The sequence below is a fragment of the Phyllobates terribilis genome, unplaced genomic scaffold (assembly GCF_046119375.1).
Source record: "Phyllobates terribilis strain yellow unplaced genomic scaffold, ASM4611937v1 Scaffold_40__1_contigs__length_11209783, whole genome shotgun sequence".
NCBI lineage: Eukaryota > Metazoa > Chordata > Amphibia > Anura > Dendrobatidae > Phyllobates > Phyllobates terribilis.
In genome coordinates, this window is record NW_027362800.1 from 9,191,332 (window position 1) to 9,215,044 (window position 23,713).

Below are 23,713 nucleotides of genomic sequence, written 5' to 3' on the forward strand. Positions count from 1 at the left end.
TGTCATCTGGCTTCTGCAACTTTTAACATGAAAAATCCAATGAGGAGAAGAAAAGCAAAGCCAAAGAGTCCATCCCAAAATCCGACAAACAAGCAAAATGAACAAAAAGCATTGAATTCAATTCTTTCTGATTTTAGAAACTGCATTAAAGAAGGGGTGCACCGGTCCTGGAGATACTGCAATACCAGGTCAATGCGTGGAGTGGACAGAGCAAGCTCTTTTTCCATCTCACTGTTCTAAAAATTCATTTAATATATAGTCCCCAGATAGGGGACGTATCAGATAATAAACTGATAAGAACAGATACTACACTTGATCTTAGCCAAAAGGCCGAGAAGCGATAACCAGAATTGGTTTCCGACTACGGTGCCACCCAAGGATTCTGAAAAGTCCATTTGTGGAGATGGCCACCTGGACTCCCGTTAAGAAGACATGCTGTCAACCTCTAGATCCCTCACATGCCTGCACTTTTCGGCTTTGCTGCTGCTGCAATCCACGCGTTTTAGATCTGCATAACTCCACCTCTTTTAGCACAGTACCCTCAACCCCCGGTTGTTCTCACCCGCCTCAACACCGTTGGAAGGGAGGAGAACCAATTAAGGCGGGGGGGGGGTGGAACGAGCAGCTGTCTACCCTTAGCAGGAGGGTTGCTGATTAATTACCTCTCCTGCTGCTGCTGCTGCTGGCTGTCCAGCAGCAGACTGAAGGTGGCTGCTGCTGTGCGCAGGTATATAAAGGCTCAGAGCCTATTATGACACGCGCAGCCAGCGTTCCATTGCCACATTCCGTCTACTGCAGGCGGGATACCTGGATGGCTGAATGTCACTGAGAAGCTCACAGAGACCGCCATAAGCAACAGTTTAAAAGAATGCCACAGACTAATCAACCAAACTTTTTGGGTTGGTTTCTCTTTTATAGTCTGCAGGCATTAAATGAAAGAAGTCAGTGTTCCAGCAGAGGGAGACAACGTTTCAGAAAAGGCATTGTAGCAAACCAAAAAAGAAATTTTAAGCGCAGCAGAGTAACCAGCTCACATACCTGTTAGCTCAGGTGAGTTTAAAAGGCTGCTGTTGATAACAAGGGCATTTGCTAAATAGATGGTGTGTGTGCAACAATATACTGAAAGGTCAATTATATTGTGCAGCTTAGCTCACCACCTGTAGTTATTTAGGTGAAAGCTCCAAAATGCTTGCCTAATATGTCTGTTTATCCAAAAGGAAGTATAGAGGGAGAGCTAGATAGATAGCATTGCATTACATTACATTACATGGCAATGCAATGCACAGTTGCTGAAGTTGAACCAAAATGAGCTTGTCATCTGGCTTCTGCAACTTTTAACATGAAAAATCCAATGAGGAGAAGAAAAGCAAAGCCAAAGAGTCCATCCCAAAATCCGACAAACAAGCAAAATGAACAAAAAGCATTGAATTCAATTCTTTCTGATTTTAGAAACTGCATTAAAGAAGGGGTGCACCGGTCCTGGAGATACTACAATACCAGGTCAATGCGTGGAGTGGACAGAGCAAGCTCTTTTTCCATCTCCCTGTTCTAAAAATCCATTTAATATATGGTCCCCAGATAGGGGACGTATCAGATATTAAACTGATAAGAACAGATACTACACTTGATCTTAGCCAAAAGGCCGAGAAGCGATAACCAGAATTGGTTTCCGACTACGGTGCCACCCAAGGATTCTGAAAAGTCCATTTGTGGAGATGGCCACCTGGACTCCCGTTAAGAAGACATGCTGTCAACCTCTAGATCCCTCACATGCCTGCACTTTTCGGCTTGCTGCTGCTGCAATCCACGCGTTTTAGATCTGCATAACTCCACCTCTTTTAGCACAGTACCCTCAACCCCCGGCTGTTCCCACCCGCCTCAACACCGTTGGAAGGGAGGAGAACCAATTAAGGCGGGGGGGGGGGTGGAACGAGCAGCTGTCTACCCTTAGCAGGAGGGTTGCTGATTAATTACCTCTCCTGCTGCTGCTGCTGCTGGCTGTCCAGCAGCAGACTGAAGGTGGCTGCTGCTGTGCGCAGGTATATAAAGGCTCAGAGCCTATTATGACACGCGCAGCCAGCGTTCCATTGCCACATTCCGTCTACTGCAGGCGGGATACCTGGATGGCTGAATGTCACTGAGAAGCTCACAGAGACCGCCATAAGCAACAGTTTAAAAGAATGCCACAGACTAATCAACCAAACTTTTTGGGTTGGTTTCTCTTTTATAGTCTGCAGGCATTAAATGAAAGAAGTCAGTGTTCCAGCAGAGGGAGACAACGTTTCAGAAAAGGCATTGTAGCAAACCAAAAAAGAAATTTTAAGCGCAGCAGAGTAACCAGCTCACATACCTGTTAGCTCAGGTGAGTTTAAAAGGCTGCTGTTGATAACAAGGGCATTTGCTAAATAGATGGTGTGTGTGCAACAATATACTGAAAGGTCAATTATATTGTGCAGCTTATCTCACCACCTGTAGTTATTTAGGTGAAAGCTCCAAAATGCTTGCCTAATATGTCTGTTTATCCAAAAGGAAGTATAGAGGGAGAGCTAGATAGATAGCATTGCATTACATTACATTACATGGCAATGCAATGCACAGTTGCTGAAGTTGAACCAAAATGAGCTTGTCATCTGGCTTCTGCAACTTTTAACATGAAAAATCCAATGAGGAGAAGAAAAGCAAAGCCAAAGAGTCCATCCCAAAATCCGACAAACAAGCAAAATGAACAAAAAGCATTGAATTCAATTCTTTCTGATTTTAGAAACTGCATTAAAGAAGGGGTGCACCGGTCCTGGAGATACTGCAATACCAGGTCAATGCGTGGAGTGGACAGAGCAAGCTCTTTTTCCATCTCCCTGTTCTAAAAATCCATTTAATATATGGTCCCCAGATAGGGGACGTATCAGATATTAAACTGATAAGAACAGATACTACACTTGATCTTAGCCAAAAGGCCGAGAAGCGATAACCAGAATTGGTTTCCGACTACGGTGCCACCCAAGGATTCTGAAAAGTCCATTTGTGGAGATGGCCACCTGGACTCCCGTTAAGAAGACATGCTGTCAACCTCTAGATCCCTCACATGCCTGCACTTTTCGGCTTGCTGCTGCTGCAATCCACGCGTTTTAGATCTGCATAACTCCACCTCTTTTAGCACAGTACCCTCAACCCCCGGCTGTTCCCACCCGCCTCAACACCGTTGGAAGGGAGGAGAACCAATTAAGGCGGGGGGGGGGTGGAACGAGCAGCTGTCTACCCTTAGCAGGAGGGTTGCTGATTAATTACCTCTCCTGCTGCTGCTGCTGCTGGCTGTCCAGCAGCAGACTGAAGGTGGCTGCTGCTGTGCGCAGGTATATAAAGGCTCAGAGCCTATTATGACACGCGCAGCCAGCGTTCCATTGCCACATTCCGTCTACTGCAGGCGGGATACCTGGATGGCTGAATGTCACTGAGAAGCTCACAGAGACCGCCATAAGCAACAGTTTAAAAGAATGCCACAGACTAATCAACCAAACTTTTTGGGTTGGTTTCTCTTTTATAGTCTGCAGGCATTAAATGAAAGAAGTCAGTGTTCCAGCAGAGGGAGACAACGTTTCAGAAAAGGCATTGTAGCAAACCAAAAAAGAAATTTTAAGCGCAGCAGAGTAACCAGCTCACATACCTGTTAGCTCAGGTGAGTTTAAAAGGCTGCTGTTGATAACAAGGGCATTTGCTAAATAGATGGTGTGTGTGCAACAATATACTGAAAGGTCAATTATATTGTGCAGCTTATCTCACCACCTGTAGTTATTTAGGTGAAAGCTCCAAAATGCTTGCCTAATATGTCTGTTTATCCAAAAGGAAGTATAGAGGGAGAGCTAGATAGATAGCATTGCATTACATTACATTACATGGCAATGCAATGCACAGTTGCTGAAGTTGAACCAAAATGAGCTTGTCATCTGGCTTCTGCAACTTTTAACATGAAAAATCCAATGAGGAGAAGAAAAGCAAAGCCAAAGAGTCCATCCCAAAATCCGACAAACAAGCAAAATGAACAAAAAGCATTGAATTCAATTCTTTCTGATTTTAGAAACTGCATTAAAGAAGGGGTGCACCGGTCCTGGAGATACTGCAATACCAGGTCAATGCGTGGAGTGGACAGAGCAAGCTCTTTTTCCATCTCCCTGTTCTAAAAATCCATTTAATATATGGTCCCCAGATAGGGGACGTATCAGATATTAAACTGATAAGAACAGATACTACACTTGATCTTAGCCAAAAGGCCGAGATGCGATAACCAGAATTGGTTTCCGACTACGGTGCCACCCAAGGATTCTGAAAAGTCCATTTGTGGAGATGGCCACCTGGACTCCCGTTAAGAAGACATGCTGTCAACCTCTAGATCCCTCACATGCCTGCACTTTTCGGCTTGCTGCTGCTGCAATCCACGCGTTTTAGATCTGCATAACTCCACCTCTTTTAGCACAGTACCCTCAACCCCCGGCTGTTCCCACCCGCCTCAACACCGTTGGAAGGGAGGAGAACCAATTAAGGCGGGGGGGGGGTGGAACGAGCAGCTGTCTACCCTTAGCAGGAGGGTTGCTGATTAATTACCTCTCCTGCTGCTGCTGCTGCTGGCTGTCCAGCAGCAGACTGAAGGTGGCTGCTGCTGTGCGCAGGTATATAAAGGCTCAGAGCCTATTATGACACGCGCAGCCAGCGTTCCATTGCCACATTCCGTCTACTGCAGGCGGGATACCTGGATGGCTGAATGTCACTGAGAAGCTCACAGAGACCGCCATAAGCAACAGTTTAAAAGAATGCCACAGACTAATCAACCAAACTTTTTGGGTTGGTTTCTCTTTTATAGTCTGCAGGCATTAAATGAAAGAAGTCAGTGTTCCAGCAGAGGGAGACAACGTTTCAGAAAAGGCATTGTAGCAAACCAAAAAAGAAATTTTAAGCGCAGCAGAGTAACCAGCTCACATACCTGTTAGCTCAGGTGAGTTTAAAAGGCTGCTGTTGATAACAAGGGCATTTGCTAAATAGATGGTGTGTGTGCAACAATATACTGAAAGGTCAATTATATTGTGCAGCTTATCTCACCACCTGTAGTTATTTAGGTGAAAGCTCCAAAATGCTTGCCTAATATGTCTGTTTATCCAAAAGGAAGTATAGAGGGAGAGCTAGATAGATAGCATTGCATTACATTACATTACATGGCAATGCAATGCACAGTTGCTGAAGTTGAACCAAAATGAGCTTGTCATCTGGCTTCTGCAACTTTTAACATGAAAAATCCAATGAGGAGAAGAAAAGCAAAGCCAAAGAGTCCATCCCAAAATCCGACAAACAAGCAAAATGAACAAAAAGCATTGAATTCAATTCTTTCTGATTTTAGAAACTGCATTAAAGAAGGGGTGCACCGGTCCTGGAGATACTGCAATACCAGGTCAATGCGTGGAGTGGACAGAGCAAGCTCTTTTTCCATCTCCCTGTTCTAAAAATCCATTTAATATATGGTCCCCAGATAGGGGACGTATCAGATATTAAACTGATAAGAACAGATACTACACTTGATCTTAGCCAAAAGGCCGAGAAGCGATAACCAGAATTGGTTTCCGACTACGGTGCCACCCAAGGATTCTGAAAAGTCCATTTGTGGAGATGGCCACCTGGACTCCCGTTAAGAAGACATGCTGTCAACCTCTAGATCCCTCACATGCCTGCACTTTACGGCTTGCTGCTGCTGCAATTCACGCGTTTTAGATCTGCATAACTCCACCTCTTTTAGCACAGTACCCTCAACCCCCGGCTGTTCCCACCAGCCTCAACACCGTTGGAAGGGAGGAGAACCAATTAAGGCGGGGGGGGGGGGTGGAACGAGCAGCTGTCTACCCTTAGCAGGAGGGTTGCTGATTAATTACCTCTCCTGCTGCTGCTGCTGCTGGCTGTCCAGCAGCAGACTGAAGGTGGCTGCTGCTGTGCGCAGGTATATAAAGGCTCAGAGCCTATTATGACACGCGCAGCCAGCGTTCCATTGCCACATTCCGTCTACTGCAGGCGGGATACCTGGATGGCTGAATGTCACTGAGAAGCTCACAGAGACCGCCATAAGCAACAGTTTAAAAGAATGCCACAGACTAATCAACCAAACTTTTTGGGTTGGTTTCTCTTTTATAGTCTGCAGGCATTAAATGAAAGAAGTCAGTGTTCCAGCAGAGGGAGACAACGTTTCAGAAAAGGCATTGTAGCAAACCAAAAAAGAAATTTTAAGCGCAGCAGAGTAACCAGCTCACATACCTGTTAGCTCAGGTGAGTTTAAAAGGCTGCTGTTGATAACAAGGGCATTTGCTAAATAGATGGTGTGTGTGCAACAATATACTGAAAGGTCAATTATATTGTGCAGCTTATCTCACCACCTGTAGTTATTTAGGTGAAAGCTCCAAAATGCTTGCCTAATATGTCTGTTTATCCAAAAGGAAGTATAGAGGGAGAGCTAGATAGATAGCATTGCATTACATTACATTACATGGCAATGCAATGCACAGTTGCTGAAGTTGAACCAAAATGAGCTTGTCATCTGGCTTCTGCAACTTTTAACATGAAAAATCCAATGAGGAGAAGAAAAGCAAAGCCAAAGAGTCCATCCCAAAATCCGACAAACAAGCAAAATGAACAAAAAGCATTGAATTCAATTCTTTCTGATTTTAGAAACTGCATTAAAGAAGGGGTGCACCGGTCCTGGAGATACTGCAATACCAGGTCAATGCGTGGAGTGGACAGAGCAAGCTCTTTTTCCATCTCCCTGTTCTAAAAATCCATTTAATATATGGTCCCCAGATAGGGGACGTATCAGATATTAAACTGATAAGAACAGATACTACACTTGATCTTAGCCAAAAGGCCGAGAAGCGATAACCAGAATTGGTTTCCGACTACGGTGCCACCCAAGGATTCTGAAAAGTCCATTTGTGGAGATGGCCACCTGGACTCCCGTTAAGAAGACATGCTGTCAACCTCTAGATCCCTCACATGCCTGCACTTTTTGGCTTGCTGCTGCTGCAATCCACGCGTTTTAGATCTGCATAACTCCACCTCTTTTAGCACAGTACCCTCAACCCCCGGCTGTTCCCACCCGCCTCAACACCGTTGGAAGGGAGGAGAACCAATTAAGGCGGGGGGGGGGGGGGTGGAACGAGCAGCTGTCTACCCTTAGCAGGAGGGTTGCTGATTAATTACCTCTCCTGCTGCTGCTGCTGCTGGCTGTCCAGCAGCAGACTGAAGGTGGCTGCTGCTGTGCGCAGGTATATAAAGGCTCAGAGCCTATTATGACACGCGCAGCCAGCGTTCCATTGCCACATTCCGTCTACTGCAGGCGGGATACCTGGATGGCTGAATGTCACTGAGAAGCTCACAGAGACCGCCATAAGCAACAGTTTAAAAGAATGCCACAGACTAATCAACCAAACTTTTTGGGTTGGTTTCTCTTTTATAGTCTGCAGGCATTAAATGAAAGAAGTCAGTGTTCCAGCAGAGGGAGACAACGTTTCAGAAAAGGCATTGTAGCAAACCAAAAAAGAAATTTTAAGCGCAGCAGAGTAACCAGCTCACATACCTGTTAGCTCAGGTGAGTTTAAAAGGCTGCTGTTGATAACAAGGGCATTTGCTAAATAGATGGTGTGTGTGCAACAATATACTGAAAGGTCAATTATATTGTGCAGCTTATCTCACCACCTGTAGTTATTTAGGTGAAAGCTCCAAAATGCTTGCCTAATATGTCTGTTTATCCAAAAGGAAGTATAGAGGGAGAGCTAGATAGATAGCATTGCATTACATTACATTACATGGCAATGCAATGCACAGTTGCTGAAGTTGAACCAAAATGAGCTTGTCATCTGGCTTCTGCAACTTTTAACATGAAAAATCCAATGAGGAGAAGAAAAGCAAAGCCAAAGAGTCCATCCCAAAATCCGACAAACAAGCAAAATGAACAAAAAGCATTGAATTCAATTCTTTCTGATTTTAGAAACTGCATTAAAGAAGGGGTGCACCGGTCCTGGAGATACTGCAATACCAGGTCAATGCGTGGAGTGGACAGAGCAAGCTCTTTTTCCATCTCCCTGTTCTAAAAATCCATTTAATATATGGTCCCCAGATAGGGGACGTATCAGATATTAAACTGATAAGAACAGATACTACACTTGATCTTAGCCAAAAGGCCGAGAAGCGATAACCAGAATTGGTTTCCGACTACGGTGCCACCCAAGGATTCTGAAAAGTCCATTTGTGGAGATGGCCACCTGGACTCCCGTTAAGAAGACATGCTGTCAACCTCTAGATCCCTCACATGCCTGCACTTTTCGGCTTGCTGCTGCTGCAATCCATGCGTTTTAGATCTGCATAACTCCACCTCTTTTAGCACAGTACCCTCAACCCCCGGCTGTTCCCACCCGCCTCATCACCGTTGGAAGGGAGGAGAACCAATTAAGGCGGGGGGGGGGTGGAACGAGCAGCTGTCTACCCTTAGCAGGAGGGTTGCTGATTAATTACCTCTCCTGCTGCTGCTGCTGCTGGCTGTCCAGCAGCAGACTGAAGGTGGCTGCTGCTGTGCGCAGGTATATAAAGGCTCAGAGCCTATTATGACACGCGCAGCCAGCGTTCCATTGCCACATTCCGTCTACTGCAGGCGGGATACCTGGATGGCTGAATGTCACTGAGAAGCTCACAGAGACCGCCATAAGCAACAGTTTAAAAGAATGCCACAGACTAATCAACCAAACTTTTTGGGTTGGTTTCTCTTTTATAGTCTGCAGGCATTAAATGAAAGAAGTCAGTGTTCCAGCAGAGGGAGACAACGTTTCAGAAAAGGCATTGTAGCAAACCAAAAAAGAAATTTTAAGCGCAGCAGAGTAACCAGCTCACATACCTGTTAGCTCAGGTGAGTTTAAAAGGCTGCTGTTGATAACAAGGGCATTTGCTAAATAGATGGTGTGTGTGCAACAATATACTGAAAGGTCAATTATATTGTGCAGCTTATCTCACCACCTGTAGTTATTTAGGTGAAAGCTCCAAAATGCTTGCCTAATATGTCTGTTTATCCAAAAGGAAGTATAGAGGGAGAGCTAGATAGATAGCATTGCATTACATTACATTACATGGCAATGCAATGCACAGTTGCTGAAGTTGAACCAAAATGAGCTTGTCATCTGGCTTCTGCAACTTTTAACATGAAAAATCCAATGAGGAGAAGAAAAGCAAAGCCAAAGAGTCCATCCCAAAATCCGACAAACAAGCAAAATGAACAAAAAGCATTGAATTCAATTCTTTCTGATTTTAGAAACTGCATTAAAGAAGGGGTGCACCGGTCCTGGAGATACTGCAATACCAGGTCAATGCGTGGAGTGGACAGAGCAAGCTCTTTTTCCATCTCCCTGTTCTAAAAATCCATTTAATATATGGTCCCCAGATAGGGGACGTATCAGATATTAAACTGATAAGAACAGATACTACACTTGATCTTAGCCAAAAGGCCGAGAAGCGATAACCAGAATTGGTTTCCGACTACGGTGCCACCCAAGGATTCTGAAAAGTCCATTTGTGGAGATGGCCACCTGGACTCCCGTTAAGAAGACATGCTGTCAACCTCTAGATCCCTCACATGCCTGCACTTTTCGGCTTGCTGCTGCTGCAATCCACGCGTTTTAGATCTGCATAACTCCACCTCTTTTAGCACAGTACCCTCAACCCCCGGCTGTTCCCACCCGCCTCAACACCGTTGGAAGGGAGGAGAACCAATTAAGGCGGGGGGGGGTGGAACGAGCAGCTGTCTACCCTTAGCAGGAGGGTTGCTGATTAATTACCTCTCCTGCTGCTGCTGCTGGCTGTCCAGCAGCAGACTGAAGGTGGCTGCTGCTGTGCGCAGGTATATAAAGGCTCAGAGCCTATTATGACACGCGCAGCCAGCGTTCCATTGCCACATTCCGTCTACTGCAGGCGGGATACCTGGATGGCTGAATGTCACTGAGAAGCTCACAGAGACCGCCATAAGCAACAGTTTAAAAGAATGCCACAGACTAATCAACCAAACTTTTTGGGTTGGTTTCTCTTTTATAGTCTGCAGGCATTAAATGAAAGAAGTCAGTGTTCCAGCAGAGGGAGACAACGTTTCAGAAAAGGCATTGTAGCAAACCAAAAAAGAAATTTTAAGCGCAGCAGAGTAACCAGCTCACATACCTGTTAGCTCAGGTGAGTTTAAAAGGCTGCTGTTGATAACAAGGGCATTTGCTAAATAGATGGTGTGTGCAACAATATACTGAAAGGTCAATTATATTGTGCAGCTTATCTCACCACCTGTAGTTATTTAGGTGAAAGCTCCAAAATGCTTGCCTAATATGTCTGTTTATCCAAAAGGAAGTATAGAGGGAGAGCTAGATAGATAGCATTGCATTACATTACATTACATGGCAATGCAATGCACAGTTGCTGAAGTTGAACCAAAATGAGCTTGTCATCTGGCTTCTGCAACTTTTAACATGAAAAATCCAATGAGGAGAAGAAAAGCAAAGCCAAAGAGTCCATCCCAAAATCCGACAAACAAGCAAAATGAACAAAAAGCATTGAATTCAATTCTTTCTGATTTTAGAAACTGCATTAAAGAAGGGGTGCACCGGTCCTGGAGATACTGCAATACCAGGTCAATGCGTGGAGTGGACAGAGCAAGCTCTTTTTCCATCTCCCTGTTCTAAAAATCCATTTAATATATGGTCCCCAGATAGGGGACGTATCAGATATTAAACTGATAAGAACAGATACTACACTTGATCTTAGCCAAAAGGCCGAGAAGCGATAACCAGAATTGGTTTCCGACTACGGTGCCACCCAAGGATTCTGAAAAGTCCATTTGTGGAGATGGCCACCTGGACTCCCGTTAAGAAGACATGCTGTCAACCTCTAGATCCCTCACATGCCTGCACTTTTCGGCTTGCTGCTGCTGCAATCCACGCGTTTTAGATCTGCATAACTCCACCTCTTTTAGCACAGTACCCTCAACCCCCGGCTGTTCCCACCCGCCTCAACACCGTTGGAAGGGAGGAGAACCAATTAAGGCGGGGGGGGGGTGGAACGAGCAGCTGTCTACCCTTAGCAGGAGGGTTGCTGATTAATTACCTCTCCTGCTGCTGCTGCTGCTGGCTGTCCAGCAGCAGACTGAAGGTGGCTGCTGCTGTGCGCAGGTATATAAAGGCTCAGAGCCTATTATGACACGCGCAGCCAGCGTTCCATTGCCACATTCCGTCTACTGCAGGCGGGATACCTGGATGGCTGAATGTCACTGAGAAGCTCACAGAGACCGCCATAAGCAACAGTTTAAAAGAATGCCACAGACTAATCAACCAAACTTTTTGGGTTGGTTTCTCTTTTATAGTCTGCAGGCATTAAATGAAAGAAGTCAGTGTTCCAGCAGAGGGAGACAACGTTTCAGAAAAGGCATTGTAGCAAACCAAAAAAGAAATTTTAAGCGCAGCAGAGTAACCAGCTCACATACCTGTTAGCTCAGGTGAGTTTAAAAGGCTGCTGTTGATAACAAGGGCATTTGCTAAATAGATGGTGTGTGTGCAACAATATACTGAAAGGTCAATTATATTGTGCAGCTTATCTCACCACCTGTAGTTATTTAGGTGAAAGCTCCAAAATGCTTGCCTAATATGTCTGTTTATCCAAAAGGAAGTATAGAGGGAGAGCTAGATAGATAGCATTGCATTACATTACATTACATGGCAATGCAATGCACAGTTGCTGAAGTTGAACCAAAATGAGCTTGTCATCTGGCTTCTGCAACTTTTAACATGAAAAATCCAATGAGGAGAAGAAAAGCAAAGCCAAAGAGTCCATCCCAAAATCCGACAAACAAGCAAAATGAACAAAAAGCATTGAATTCAATTCTTTCTGATTTTAGAAACTGCATTAAAGAAGGGGTGCACCGGTCCTGGAGATACTGCAATACCAGGTCAATGCGTGGAGTGGACAGAGCAAGCTCTTTTTCCATCTCCCTGTTCTAAAAATCCATTTAATATATGGTCCCCAGATAGGGGACGTATCAGATATTAAACTGATAAGAACAGATACTACACTTGATCTTAGCCAAAAGGCCGAGAAGCGATAACCAGAATTGGTTTCCGACTACGGTGCCACCCAAGGATTCTGAAAAGTCCATTTGTGGAGATGGCCACCTGGACTCCCGTTAAGAAGACATGCTGTCAACCTCTAGATCCCTCACATGCCTGCACTTTTCGGCTTGCTGCTGCTGCAATCCACGCGTTTTAGATCTGCATAACTCCACCTCTTTTAGCACAGTACCCTCAACCCCCGGCTGTTCCCACCCGCCTCAACACCGTTGGAAGGGAGGAGAACCAATTAAGGCGGGGGGGGGGGTGGAACGAGCAGCTGTCTACCCTTAGCAGGAGGGTTGCTGATTAATTACCTCTCCTGCTGCTGCTGCTGCTGGCTGTCCAGCAGCAGACTGAAGGTGGCTGCTGCTGTGCGCAGGTATATAAAGGCTCAGAGCCTATTATGACACGCGCAGCCAGCGTTCCATTGCCACATTCCGTCTACTGCAGGCGGGATACCTGGATGGCTGAATGTCACTGAGAAGCTCACAGAGACCGCCATAAGCAACAGTTTAAAAGAATGCCACAGACTAATCAACCAAACTTTTTGGGTTGGTTTCTCTTTTATAGTCTGCAGGCATTAAATGAAAGAAGTCAGTGTTCCAGCAGAGGGAGACAACGTTTCAGAAAAGGCATTGTAGCAAACCAAAAAAGAAATTTTAAGCGCAGCAGAGTAACCAGCTCACATACCTGTTAGCTCAGGTGAGTTTAAAAGGCTGCTGTTGATAACAAGGGCATTTGCTAAATAGATGGTGTGTGTGCAACAATATACTGAAAGGTCAATTATATTGTGCAGCTTATCTCACCACCTGTAGTTATTTAGGTGAAAGCTCCAAAATGCTTGCCTAATATGTCTGTTTATCCAAAAGGAAGTATAGAGGGAGAGCTAGATAGATAGCATTGCATTACATTACATTACATGGCAATGCAATGCACAGTTGCTGAAGTTGAACCAAAATGAGCTTGTCATCTGGCTTCTGCAACTTTTAACATGAAAAATCCAATGAGGAGAAGAAAAGCAAAGCCAAAGAGTCCATCCCAAAATCCGACAAACAAGCAAAATGAACAAAAAGCATTGAATTCAATTCTTTCTGATTTTAGAAACTGCATTAAAGAAGGGGTGCACCGGTCCTGGAGATACTGCAATACCAGGTCAATGCGTGGAGTGGACAGAGCAAGCTCTTTTTCCATCTCCCTGTTCTAAAAATCCATTTAATATATGGTCCCCAGATAGGGGACGTATCAGATATTAAACTGATAAGAACAGATACTACACTTGATCTTAGCCAAAAGGCCGAGAAGCGATAACCAGAATTGGTTTCCGACTACGGTGCCACCCAAGGATTCTGAAAAGTCCATTTGTGGAGATGGCCACCTGGACTCCCGTTAAGAAGACATGCTGTCAACCTCTAGATCCCTCACATGCCTGCACTTTTCGGCTTGCTGCTGCTGCAATCCACGCGTTTTAGATCTGCATAACTCCACCTCTTTTAGCACAGTACCCTCAACCCCCGGCTGTTCCCACCCGCCTCAACACCGTTGGAAGGGAGGAGAACCAATTAAGGCGTGGGGGGGTGGAACGAGCAGCTGTCTACCCTTAGCAGGAGGGTTGCTGATTAATTACCTCTCCTGCTGCTGCTGCTGGCTGTCCAGCAGCAGACTGAAGGTGGCTGCTGCTGTGCGCAGGTATATAAAGGCTCAGAGCCTATTATGACACGCGCAGCCAGCGTTCCATTGCCACATTCCGTCTACTGCAGGCGGGATACCTGGATGGCTGAATGTCACTGAGAAGCTCACAGAGACCGCCATAAGCAACAGTTTAAAAGAATGCCACAGACTAATCAACCAAACTTTTTGGGTTGGTTTCTCTTTTATAGTCTGCAGGCATTAAATGAAAGAAGTCAGTGTTCCAGCAGAGGGAGACAACGTTTCAGAAAAGGCATTGTAGCAAACCAAAAAAGAAATTTTAAGCGCAGCAGAGTAACCAGCTCACATACCTGTTAGCTCAGGTGAGTTTAAAAGGCTGCTGTTGATAACAAGGGCATTTGCTAAATAGATGGTGTGTGCAACAATATACTGAAAGGTCAATTATATTGTGCAGCTTATCTCACCACCTGTAGTTATTTAGGTGAAAGCTCCAAAATGCTTGCCTAATATGTCTGTTTATCCAAAAGGAAGTATAGAGGGAGAGCTAGATAGATAGCATTGCATTACATTACATTACATGGCAATGCAATGCACAGTTGCTGAAGTTGAACCAAAATGAGCTTGTCATCTGGCTTCTGCAACTTTTAACATGAAAAATCCAATGAGGAGAAGAAAAGCAAAGCCAAAGAGTCCATCCCAAAATCCGACAAACAAGCAAAATGAACAAAAAGCATTGAATTCAATTCTTTCTGATTTTAGAAACTGCATTAAAGAAGGGGTGCACCGGTCCTGGAGATACTGCAATACCAGGTCAATGCGTGGAGTGGACAGAGCAAGCTCTTTTTCCATCTCCCTGTTCTAAAAATCCATTTAATATATGGTCCCCAGATAGGGGACGTATCAGATATTAAACTGATAAGAACAGATACTACACTTGATCTTAGCCAAAAGGCCGAGAAGCGATAACCAGAATTGGTTTCCGACTACGGTGCCACCCAAGGATTCTGAAAAGTCCTTTTGTGGAGATGGCCACCTGGACTCCCGTTAAGAAGACATGCTGTCAACCTCTAGATCCCTCACATGCCTGCACTTTTCGGCTTGCTGCTGCTGCAATCCACGCGTTTTAGATCTGCATAACTCCACCTCTTTTAGCACAGTACCCTCAACCCCCGGCTGTTCCCACCCGCCTCAACACCGTTGGAAGGGAGGAGAACCAATTAAGGCGGGGGGGGGGTGGAACGAGCAGCTGTCTACCCTTAGCAGGAGGGTTGCTGATTAATTACCTCTCCTGCTGCTGCTGCTGCTGGCTGTCCAGCAGCAGACTGAAGGTGGCTGCTGCTGTGCGCAGGTATATAAAGGCTCAGAGCCTATTATGACACGCGCAGCCAGCGTTCCATTGCCACATTCCGTCTACTGCAGGCGGGATACCTGGATGGCTGAATGTCACTGAGAAGCTCACAGAGACCGCCATAAGCAACAGTTTAAAAGAATGCCACAGACTAATCAACCAAACTTTTTGGGTTGGTTTCTCTTTTATAGTCTGCAGGCATTAAATGAAAGAAGTCAGTGTTCCAGCAGAGGGAGACAACGTTTCAGAAAAGGCATTGTAGCAAACCAAAAAAGAAATTTTAAGCGCAGCAGAGTAACCAGCTCACATACCTGTTAGCTCAGGTGAGTTTAAAAGGCTGCTGTTGATAACAAGGGCATTTGCTAAATAGATGGTGTGTGTGCAACAATATACTGAAAGGTCAATTATATTGTGCAGCTTATCTCACCACCTGTAGTTATTTAGGTGAAAGCTCCAAAATGCTTGCCTAATATGTCTGTTTATCCAAAAGGAAGTATAGAGGGAGAGCTAGATAGATAGCATTGCATTACATTACATTACATGGCAATGCAATGCACAGTTGCTGAAGTTGAACCAAAATGAGCTTGTCATCTGGCTTCTGCAACTTTTAACATGAAAAATCCAATGAGGAGAAGAAAAGCAAAGCCAAAGAGTCCATCCCAAAATCCGACAAACAAGCAAAATGAACAAAAAGCATTGAATTCAATTCTTTCTGATTTTAGAAACTGCATTAAAGAAGGGGTGCACCGGTCTTGGAGATACTGCAATACCAGGTCAATGCGTGGAGTGGACAGAGCAAGCTCTTTTTCCATCTCCCTGTTCTAAAAATCCATTTAATATATGGTCCCCAGATAGGGGACGTATCAGATATTAAACTGATAAGAACAGATACTACACTTGATCTTAGCCAAAAGGCCGAGAAGCGATAACCAGAATTGGTTTCCGACTACGGTGCCACCCAAGGATTCTGAAAAGTCCATTTGTGGAGATGGCCACCTGGACTCCCGTTAAGAAGACATGCTGTCAACCTCTAGATCCCTCACATGCCTGCACTTTTCGGCTTGCTGCTGCTGCAATCCACGCGTTTTAGATCTGCATAACTCCACCTCTTTTAGCACAGTACCCTCAACCCCCGGCTGTTCCCACCCGCCTCAACACCGTTGGAAGGGAGGAGAACCAATTAAGGCGGGGGGGGGGTGGAACGAGCAGCTGTCTACCCTTAGCAGGAGGGTTGCTGATTAATTACCTCTCCTGCTGCTGCTGCTGCTGGCTGTCCAGCAGCAGACTGAAGGTGGCTGCTGCTGTGCGCAGGTATATAAAGGCTCAGAGCCTATTATGACACGCGCAGCCAGCGTTCCATTGCCACATTCCGTCTACTGCAGGCGGGATACCTGGATGGCTGAATGTCACTGAGAAGCTCACAGAGACCGCCATAAGCAACAGTTTAAAAGAATGCCACAGACTAATCAACCAAACTTTTTGGGTTGGTTTCTCTTTTATAGTCTGCAGGCATTAAATGAAAGAAGTCAGTGTTCCAGCAGAGGGAGACAACGTTTCAGAAAAGGCATTGTAGCAAACCAAAAAAGAAATTTTAAGCGCAGCAGAGTAACCAGCTCACATACCTGTTAGCTCAGGTGAGTTTAAAAGGCTGCTGTTGATAACAAGGGCATTTGCTAAATAGATGGTGTGTGTGCAACAATATACTGAAAGGTCAATTATATTGTGCAGCTTATCTCACCACCTGTAGTTATTTAGGTGAAAGCTCCAAAATGCTTGCCTAATATGTCTGTTTATCCAAAAGGAAGTATAGAGGGAGAGCTAGATAGATAGCATTGCATTACATTACATTACATGGCAATGCAATGCACAGTTGCTGAAGTTGAACCAAAATGAGCTTGTCATCTGGCTTCTGCAACTTTTAACATGAAAATCCAATGAGGAGAAGAAAAGCAAAGCCAAAGAGTCCATCCCAAAATCCGACAAACAAGCAAAATGAACAAAAAGCATTGAATTCAATTCTTTCTGATTTTAGAAACTGCATTAAAGAAGGGGTGCACCGGTCCTGGAGATACTGCAATACCAGGTCAATGCGTGGAGTGGACAGAGCAAGCTCTTTTTCCATCTCCCTGTTCTAAAAATCCATTTAATATATGGTCCCCAGATAGGGGACGTATCAGATATTAAACTGATAAGAACAGATACTACACTTGATCTTAGCCAAAAGGCCGAGAAGCGATAACCAGAATTGGTTTCCGACTACGGTGCCACCCAAGGATTCTGAAAAGTCCATTTGTGGAGATGGCCACCTGGACTCCCGTTAAGAAGACATGCTGTCAACCTCTAGATCCCTCACATGCCTGCACTTTTCGGCTTGCTGCTGCTGCAATCCACGCGTTTTAGATCTGCATAACTCCACCTCTTTTAGCACAGTACCCTCAACCCCCGGCTGTTCCCACCCGCCTCAACACCGTTGGAAGGGAGGAGAACCAATTAAGGCGGGGGGGGGGTGGAACGAGCAGCTGTCTACCCTTAGCAGGAGGGTTGCTGATTAATTACCTCTCCTGCTGCTGCTGCTGCTGGCTGTCCAGCAGCAGACTGAAGGTGGCTGCTGCTGTGCGCAGGTATATAAAGGCTCAGAGCCTATTATGACACGCGCAGCCAGCGTTCCATTGCCACATTCCGTCTACTGCAGGCGGGATACCTGGATGGCTGAATGTCACTGAGAAGCTCACAGAGACCGCCATAAGCAACAGTTTAAAAGAATGCCACAGACTAATCAACCAAACTTTTTGGGTTGGTTTCTCTTTTATAGTCTGCAGGCATTAAATGAAAGAAGTCAGTGTTCCAGCAGAGGGAGACAACGTTTCAGAAAAGGCATTGTAGCAAACCAAAAAAGAAATTTTAAGCGCAGCAGAGTAACCAGCTCACATACCTGTTAGCTCAGGTGAGTTTAAAAGGCTGCTGTTGATAACAAGGGCATTTGCTAAATAGATGGTGTGTGTGCAACAATATACTGAAAGGTCAATTATATTGTGCAGCTTATCTCACCACCTGTAGTTATTTAGGTGAAAGCTCCAAAATGCTTGCCTAATATGTCTGTTTATCCAAAAGGAAGTATAGAGGGAGAGCTAGATAGATAGCATTGCATTACATTACATTACATGGCAATGCAATGCACAGTTGCTGAAGTTGAACCAAAATGAGCTTGTCATCTGGCTTCTGCAACTTTTAACATGAAAAATCCAATGAGGAGAAGAAAAGCAAAGCCAAAGAGTCCATCCCAAAATCCGACAAACAAGCAAAATGAACAAAAAGCATTGAATTCAATTCTTTCTGATTTTAGAAACTGCATTAAAGAAGGGGTGCACCGGTCCTGGAGATACTGCAATACCAGGTCAATGCGTGGAGTGGACAGAGCAAGCTCTTTTTCCATCTCCCTGTTCTAAAAATCCATTTAATATATGGTCCCCAGATAGGGGACGTATCAGATATTAAACTGATAAGAACAGATACTACACTTGATCTTAGCCAAAAGGCCGAGAAGCGATAACCAGAATTGGTTTCCGACTACGGTGCCACCCAAGGATTCTGAAAAGTCCATTTGTGGAGATGGCCACCTGGACTCCCGTTAAGAAGACATGCTGTCAACCTCTAGATCCCTCACATGCCTGCACTTTTCGGCTTGCTGCTGCTGCAATCCACGCGTTTTAGATCTGCATAACTCCACCTCTTTTAGCACAGTACCCTCAACCCCCGGCTGTTCCCACCCGCCTCAACACCGTTGGAAGGGAGGAGAACCAATTAAGGCGGGGGGGGGGGTGGAACGAGCAGCTGTCTACCCTTAGCAGGAGGGTTGCTGATTAATTACCTCTCCTGCTGCTGCTGCTGCTGCTGGCTGTCCAGCAGCAGACTGAAGGTGGCTGCTGCTGTGCGCAGGTATATAAAGGCTCAGAGCCTATTATGACACGCGCAGCCAGCGTTCCATTGCCACATTCCGTCTACTGCAGGCGGGATACCTGGATGGCTGAATGTCACTGAGAAGCTCACAGAGACCGCCATAAGCAACAGTTTAAAAGAATGCCACAGACTAATCAACCAAACTTTTTGGGTTGGTTTCTCTTTTATAGTCTGCAGGCATTAAATGAAAGAAGTCAGTGTTCCAGCAGAGGGAGACAACGTTTCAGAAAAGGCATTGTAGCAAACCAAAAAAGAAATTTTAAGCGCAGCAGAGTAACCAGCTCACATACCTGTTAGCTCAGGTGAGTTTAAAAGGCTGCTGTTGATAACAAGGGCATTTGCTAAATAGATGGTGTGTGTGCAACAATATACTGAAAGGTCAATTATATTGTGCAGCTTATCTCACCACCTGTAGTTATTTAGGTGAAAGCTCCAAAATGCTTGCCTAATATGTCTGTTTATTCAAAAGGAAGTATAGAGGGAGAGCTAGATAGATAGCATTGCATTACATTACATTACATGGCAATGCAATGCACAGTTGCTGAAGTTGAACCAAAATGAGCTTGTCATCTGGCTTCTGCAACTTTTAACATGAAAAATCCAATGAGGAGAAGAAAAGCAAAGCCAAAGAGTCCATCCCAAAATCCGACAAACAAGCAAAATGAACAAAAAGCATTGAATTCAATTCTTTCTGATTTTAGAAACTGCATTAAAGAAGGGGTGCACCGGTCCTGGAGATACTGCAATACCAGGTCAATGCGTGGAGTGGACAGAGCAAGCTCTTTTTCCATCTCCCTGTTCTAAAAATCCATTTAATATATGGTCCCCAGATAGGGGACGTATCAGATATTAAACTGATAAGAACAGATACTACACTTGATCTTAGCCAAAAGGCCGAGAAGCGATAACCAGAATTGGTTTCCGACTACGGTGCCACCCAAGGATTCTGAAAAGTCCATTTGTGGAGATGGCCACCTGGACTCCCGTTAAGAAGACATGCTGTCAACCTCTAGATCCCTCACATGCCTGCACTTTTCGGCTTGCTGCTGCTGCAATCCACGCGTTTTAGATCTGCATAACTCCACCTCTTTTAGCACAGTACCCTCAACCCCCGGCTGTTCCCACCCGCCTCAACACCGTTGGAAGGGAGGAGAACCAATTAAGGCGGGGGGGGGGGTGGAACGAGCAGCTGTCTACCCTTAGCAGGAGGGTTGCTGATTAATTACCTCTCCTGCTGCTGCTGCTGCTGGCTGTCCAGCAGCAGACTGAAGGTGGCTGCTGCTGTGCGCAGGTATATAAAGGCTCAGAGCCTATTATGACACACGCAGCCAGCGTTCCATTGCCACATTCCGTCTACTGCAGGCGGGATACCTGGATGGCTGAATGTCACTGAGAAGCTCACAGAGACCGCCATAAGCAACAGTTTAAAAGAATGCCACAGACTAATCAACCAAACTTTTTGGGTTGGTTTCTCTTTTATAGTCTGCAGGCATTAAATGAAAGAAGTCAGTGTTCCAGCAGAGGGAGACAACGTTTCAGAAAAGGCATTGTAGCAAACCAAAAAAGAAATTTTAAGCGCAGCAGAGTAACCAGCTCACATACCTGTTAGCTCAGGTGAGTTTAAAAGGCTGCTGTTGATAACAAGGGCATTTGCTAAATAGATGGTGTGTGTGCAACAATATACTGAAAGGTCAATTATATTGTGCAGCTTATCTCACCACCTGTAGTTATTTAGGTGAAAGCTCCAAAATGCTTGCCTAATATGTCTGTTTATCCAAAAGGAAGTATAGAGGGAGAGCTAGATAGATAGCATTGCATTACATTACATTACATGGCAATGCAATGCACAGTTGCTGAAGTTGAACCAAAATGAGCTTGTCATCTGGCTTCTGCAACTTTTAACATGAAAAATCCAATGAGGAGAAGAAAAGCAAAGCCAAAGAGTCCATCCCAAAATCCGACAAACAAGCAAAATGAACAAAAAGCATTGAATTCAATTCTTTCTGATTTTAGAAACTGCATTAAAGAAGGGGTGCACCGGTCCTGGAGATACTGCAATACCAGGTCAATGCGTGGAGTGGACAGAGCAAGCTCTTTTTCCATCTCCCTGTTCTAAAAATCCATTTAATATATGGTCCCCAGATAGGGGACGTATCAGATATTAAACTGATAAGAACAGATACTACACTTGATCTTAGCCAAAAGGCCGAGAAGCGATAACCAGAATTGGTTTCCGACTACGGTGTCACCCAAGGATTCTGAAAAGTCCATTTGTGGAGATGGCCACCTGGACTCCCGTTAAGAAGACATGCTGTCAACCTCTAGATCCCTCACATGCCTGCACTTTTCGGCTTGCTGCTGCTGCAATCCACGCGTTTTAGATCTGCATAACTCCACCTCTTTTAGCACAGTACCCTCAACCCCCGGCTGTTCCCACCCGCCTCAACACCGTTGGAAGGGAGGAGAACCAATTAAGGCGGGGGGGGGGGTGGAACGAGCAGCTGTCTACCCTTAGCAGGAGGGTTGCTGATTAATTACCTCTCCTGCTGCTGCTGCTGCTGGCTGTCCAGCAGCAGACTGAAGGTGGCTGCTGCTGTGCGCAGGTATATAAAGGCTCAGAGCCTATTATGACACGCGCAGCCAGCGTTCCATTGCCACATTCCGTCTACTGCAGGCGGGATACCTGGATGGCTGAATGTCACTGAGAAGCTCACAGAGACCGCCATAAGCAACAGTTTAAAAGAATGCCACAGACTAATCAACCAAACTTTTTGGGTTGGTTTCTCTTTTATAGTCTGCAGGCATTAAATGAAAGAAGTCAGTGTTCCAGCAGAGGGAGACAACGTTTCAGAAAAGGCATTGTAGCAAACCAAAAAAGAAATTTTAAGCGCAGCAGAGTAACCAGCTCACATACCTGTTAGCTCAGGTGAGTTTAAAAGGCTGCTGTTGATAACAAGGGCATTTGCTAAATAGATGGTGTGTGTGCAACAATATACTGAAAGGTCAATTATATTGTGCAGCTTATCTCACCACCTGTAGTTATTTAGGTGAAAGCTCCAAAATGCTTGCCTAATATGTCTGTTTATCCAAAAGGAAGTATAGAGGGAGAGCTAGATAGATAGCATTGCATTACATTACATTACATGGCAATGCAATGCACAGTTGCTGAAGTTGAGCCAAAATGAGCTTGTCATCTGGCTTCTGCAACTTTTAACATGAAAAATCCAATGAGGAGAAGAAAAGCAAAGCCAAAGAGTCCATCCCAAAATCCGACAAACAAGCAAAATGAACAAAAAGCATTGAATTCAATTCTTTCTGATTTTAGAAACTGCATTAAAGAAGGGGTGCACCGGTCCTGGAGATACTGCAATACCAGGTCAATGCGTGGAGTGGACAGAGCAAGCTCTTTTTCCATCTCCCTGTTCTAAAAATCCATTTAATATATGGTCCCCAGATAGGGGACGTATCAGATATTAAACTGATAAGAACAGATACTACACTTGATCTTAGCCAAAAGGCCGAGAAGCGATAACCAGAATTGGTTTCCGACTACGGTGCCACCCAAGGATTCTGAAAAGTCCATTTGTGGAGATGGCCACCTGGACTCCCGTTAAGAAGACATGCTGTCAACCTCTAGATCCCTCACATGCCTGCACTTTTCGGCTTGCTGCTGCTGCAATCCACGCGTTTTAGATCTGCATAACTCCACCTCTTTTAGCACAGTACCCTCAACCCCCGGCTGTTCCCACCCGCCTCAACACTGTTGGAAGGGAGGAGAACCAATTAAGGCGGGGGGGGGGTGGAACGAGCAGCTGTCTACCCTTAGCAGGAGGGTTGCTGATTAATTACCTCTCCTGCTGCTGCTGGCTGTCCAGCAGCAGACTGAAGGTGGCTGCTGCTGTGCGCAGGTATATAAAGGCTCAGAGCCTATTATGACACGCGCAGCCAGCGTTCCATTGCCACATTCCGTCTACTGCAGGCGGGATACCTGGATGGCTGAATGTCACTGAGAAGCTCACAGAGACCACCATAAGCAACAGTTTAAAAGAATGCCACAGACTAATCAACCAAACTTTTTGGGTTGGTTTCTCTTTTATAGTCTGCAGGCATTAAATGAAAGAAGTCAGTGTTCCAGCAGAGGGAGACAACGTTTCAGAAAAGGCATTGTAGCAAACCAAAAAAGAAATTTTAAGCGCAGCAGAGTAACCAGCTCACATACCTGTTAGCTCAGGTGAGTTTAAAAGGCTGCTGTTAATAACAAGGGCATTTGCTAAATAGATGGTGTGTGTGCAACAATATACTGAAAGGTCAATTATATTGTGCAGCTTATCTCACCACCTGTAGTTATTTAGGTGAAAGCTCCAAAATGCTTGCCTAATATGTCTGTTTATCCAAAAGGAAGTATAGAGGGAGAGCTAGATAGATAGCATTGCATTACATTACATTACATGGCAATGCAATGCACAGTTGCTGAAGTTGAACCAAAATGAGCTTGTCATCTGGCTTCTGCAACTTTTAACATGAAAAATCCAATGAGGAGAAGAAAAGCAAAGCCAAAGAGTCCATCCCAAAATCCGACAAACAAGCAAAATGAACAAAAAGCATTGAATTC

At 45.1% G+C, this 23,713-nt stretch overlaps 18 non-coding genes across 18 annotated transcripts; all 18 read right to left on the reverse strand.

Annotated features, from left to right (window-relative positions):
* Positions 1 to 151: 151 nt before the first annotated feature.
* Positions 152 to 342, reverse strand: LOC141185548 (U2 spliceosomal RNA). The gene has a single exon (XR_012260201.1). It is a non-coding gene; the product is annotated as a U2 spliceosomal RNA (small nuclear RNA).
* Positions 343 to 1,463: 1,121 nt separating this feature from the next.
* Positions 1,464 to 1,654, reverse strand: LOC141184531 (U2 spliceosomal RNA). Its single transcript, XR_012259277.1, has one exon. It is a non-coding gene; the product is annotated as a U2 spliceosomal RNA (small nuclear RNA).
* A 1,121-nt stretch (positions 1,655 to 2,775) lies between these two features.
* Positions 2,776 to 2,966, reverse strand: LOC141190029 (U2 spliceosomal RNA). The gene has a single exon (XR_012264066.1). It is a non-coding gene; the product is annotated as a U2 spliceosomal RNA (small nuclear RNA).
* Positions 2,967 to 4,086: 1,120 nt separating this feature from the next.
* On the reverse strand, positions 4,087 to 4,277 carry LOC141184515 (U2 spliceosomal RNA). The gene has a single exon (XR_012259263.1). It is a non-coding gene; the product is annotated as a U2 spliceosomal RNA (small nuclear RNA).
* Positions 4,278 to 5,397: 1,120 nt separating this feature from the next.
* LOC141190031 (U2 spliceosomal RNA) lies at positions 5,398 to 5,588 on the reverse strand. Its single transcript, XR_012264068.1, has one exon. It is a non-coding gene; the product is annotated as a U2 spliceosomal RNA (small nuclear RNA).
* A 1,122-nt stretch (positions 5,589 to 6,710) lies between these two features.
* Positions 6,711 to 6,901, reverse strand: LOC141190032 (U2 spliceosomal RNA). The gene has a single exon (XR_012264069.1). It is a non-coding gene; the product is annotated as a U2 spliceosomal RNA (small nuclear RNA).
* Positions 6,902 to 8,025: 1,124 nt separating this feature from the next.
* On the reverse strand, positions 8,026 to 8,216 carry LOC141190033 (U2 spliceosomal RNA). Its single transcript, XR_012264070.1, has one exon. It is a non-coding gene; the product is annotated as a U2 spliceosomal RNA (small nuclear RNA).
* A 1,120-nt stretch (positions 8,217 to 9,336) lies between these two features.
* LOC141190034 (U2 spliceosomal RNA) lies at positions 9,337 to 9,527 on the reverse strand. Its single transcript, XR_012264071.1, has one exon. It is a non-coding gene; the product is annotated as a U2 spliceosomal RNA (small nuclear RNA).
* A 1,114-nt stretch (positions 9,528 to 10,641) lies between these two features.
* On the reverse strand, positions 10,642 to 10,832 carry LOC141190035 (U2 spliceosomal RNA). Its single transcript, XR_012264073.1, has one exon. It is a non-coding gene; the product is annotated as a U2 spliceosomal RNA (small nuclear RNA).
* Positions 10,833 to 11,952: 1,120 nt separating this feature from the next.
* LOC141190036 (U2 spliceosomal RNA) lies at positions 11,953 to 12,143 on the reverse strand. Its single transcript, XR_012264074.1, has one exon. It is a non-coding gene; the product is annotated as a U2 spliceosomal RNA (small nuclear RNA).
* Positions 12,144 to 13,264: 1,121 nt separating this feature from the next.
* On the reverse strand, positions 13,265 to 13,455 carry LOC141190037 (U2 spliceosomal RNA). Its single transcript, XR_012264075.1, has one exon. It is a non-coding gene; the product is annotated as a U2 spliceosomal RNA (small nuclear RNA).
* A 1,114-nt stretch (positions 13,456 to 14,569) lies between these two features.
* LOC141190038 (U2 spliceosomal RNA) lies at positions 14,570 to 14,760 on the reverse strand. Its single transcript, XR_012264076.1, has one exon. It is a non-coding gene; the product is annotated as a U2 spliceosomal RNA (small nuclear RNA).
* Positions 14,761 to 15,880: 1,120 nt separating this feature from the next.
* Positions 15,881 to 16,071, reverse strand: LOC141184828 (U2 spliceosomal RNA). The gene has a single exon (XR_012259546.1). It is a non-coding gene; the product is annotated as a U2 spliceosomal RNA (small nuclear RNA).
* A 1,119-nt stretch (positions 16,072 to 17,190) lies between these two features.
* Positions 17,191 to 17,381, reverse strand: LOC141190039 (U2 spliceosomal RNA). Its single transcript, XR_012264077.1, has one exon. It is a non-coding gene; the product is annotated as a U2 spliceosomal RNA (small nuclear RNA).
* Positions 17,382 to 18,501: 1,120 nt separating this feature from the next.
* LOC141190041 (U2 spliceosomal RNA) lies at positions 18,502 to 18,692 on the reverse strand. Its single transcript, XR_012264078.1, has one exon. It is a non-coding gene; the product is annotated as a U2 spliceosomal RNA (small nuclear RNA).
* Positions 18,693 to 19,816: 1,124 nt separating this feature from the next.
* On the reverse strand, positions 19,817 to 20,007 carry LOC141190043 (U2 spliceosomal RNA). Its single transcript, XR_012264080.1, has one exon. It is a non-coding gene; the product is annotated as a U2 spliceosomal RNA (small nuclear RNA).
* Positions 20,008 to 21,128: 1,121 nt separating this feature from the next.
* Positions 21,129 to 21,319, reverse strand: LOC141190044 (U2 spliceosomal RNA). Its single transcript, XR_012264081.1, has one exon. It is a non-coding gene; the product is annotated as a U2 spliceosomal RNA (small nuclear RNA).
* Positions 21,320 to 22,440: 1,121 nt separating this feature from the next.
* On the reverse strand, positions 22,441 to 22,631 carry LOC141190045 (U2 spliceosomal RNA). The gene has a single exon (XR_012264082.1). It is a non-coding gene; the product is annotated as a U2 spliceosomal RNA (small nuclear RNA).
* Positions 22,632 to 23,713: the final 1,082 nt, after the last annotated feature.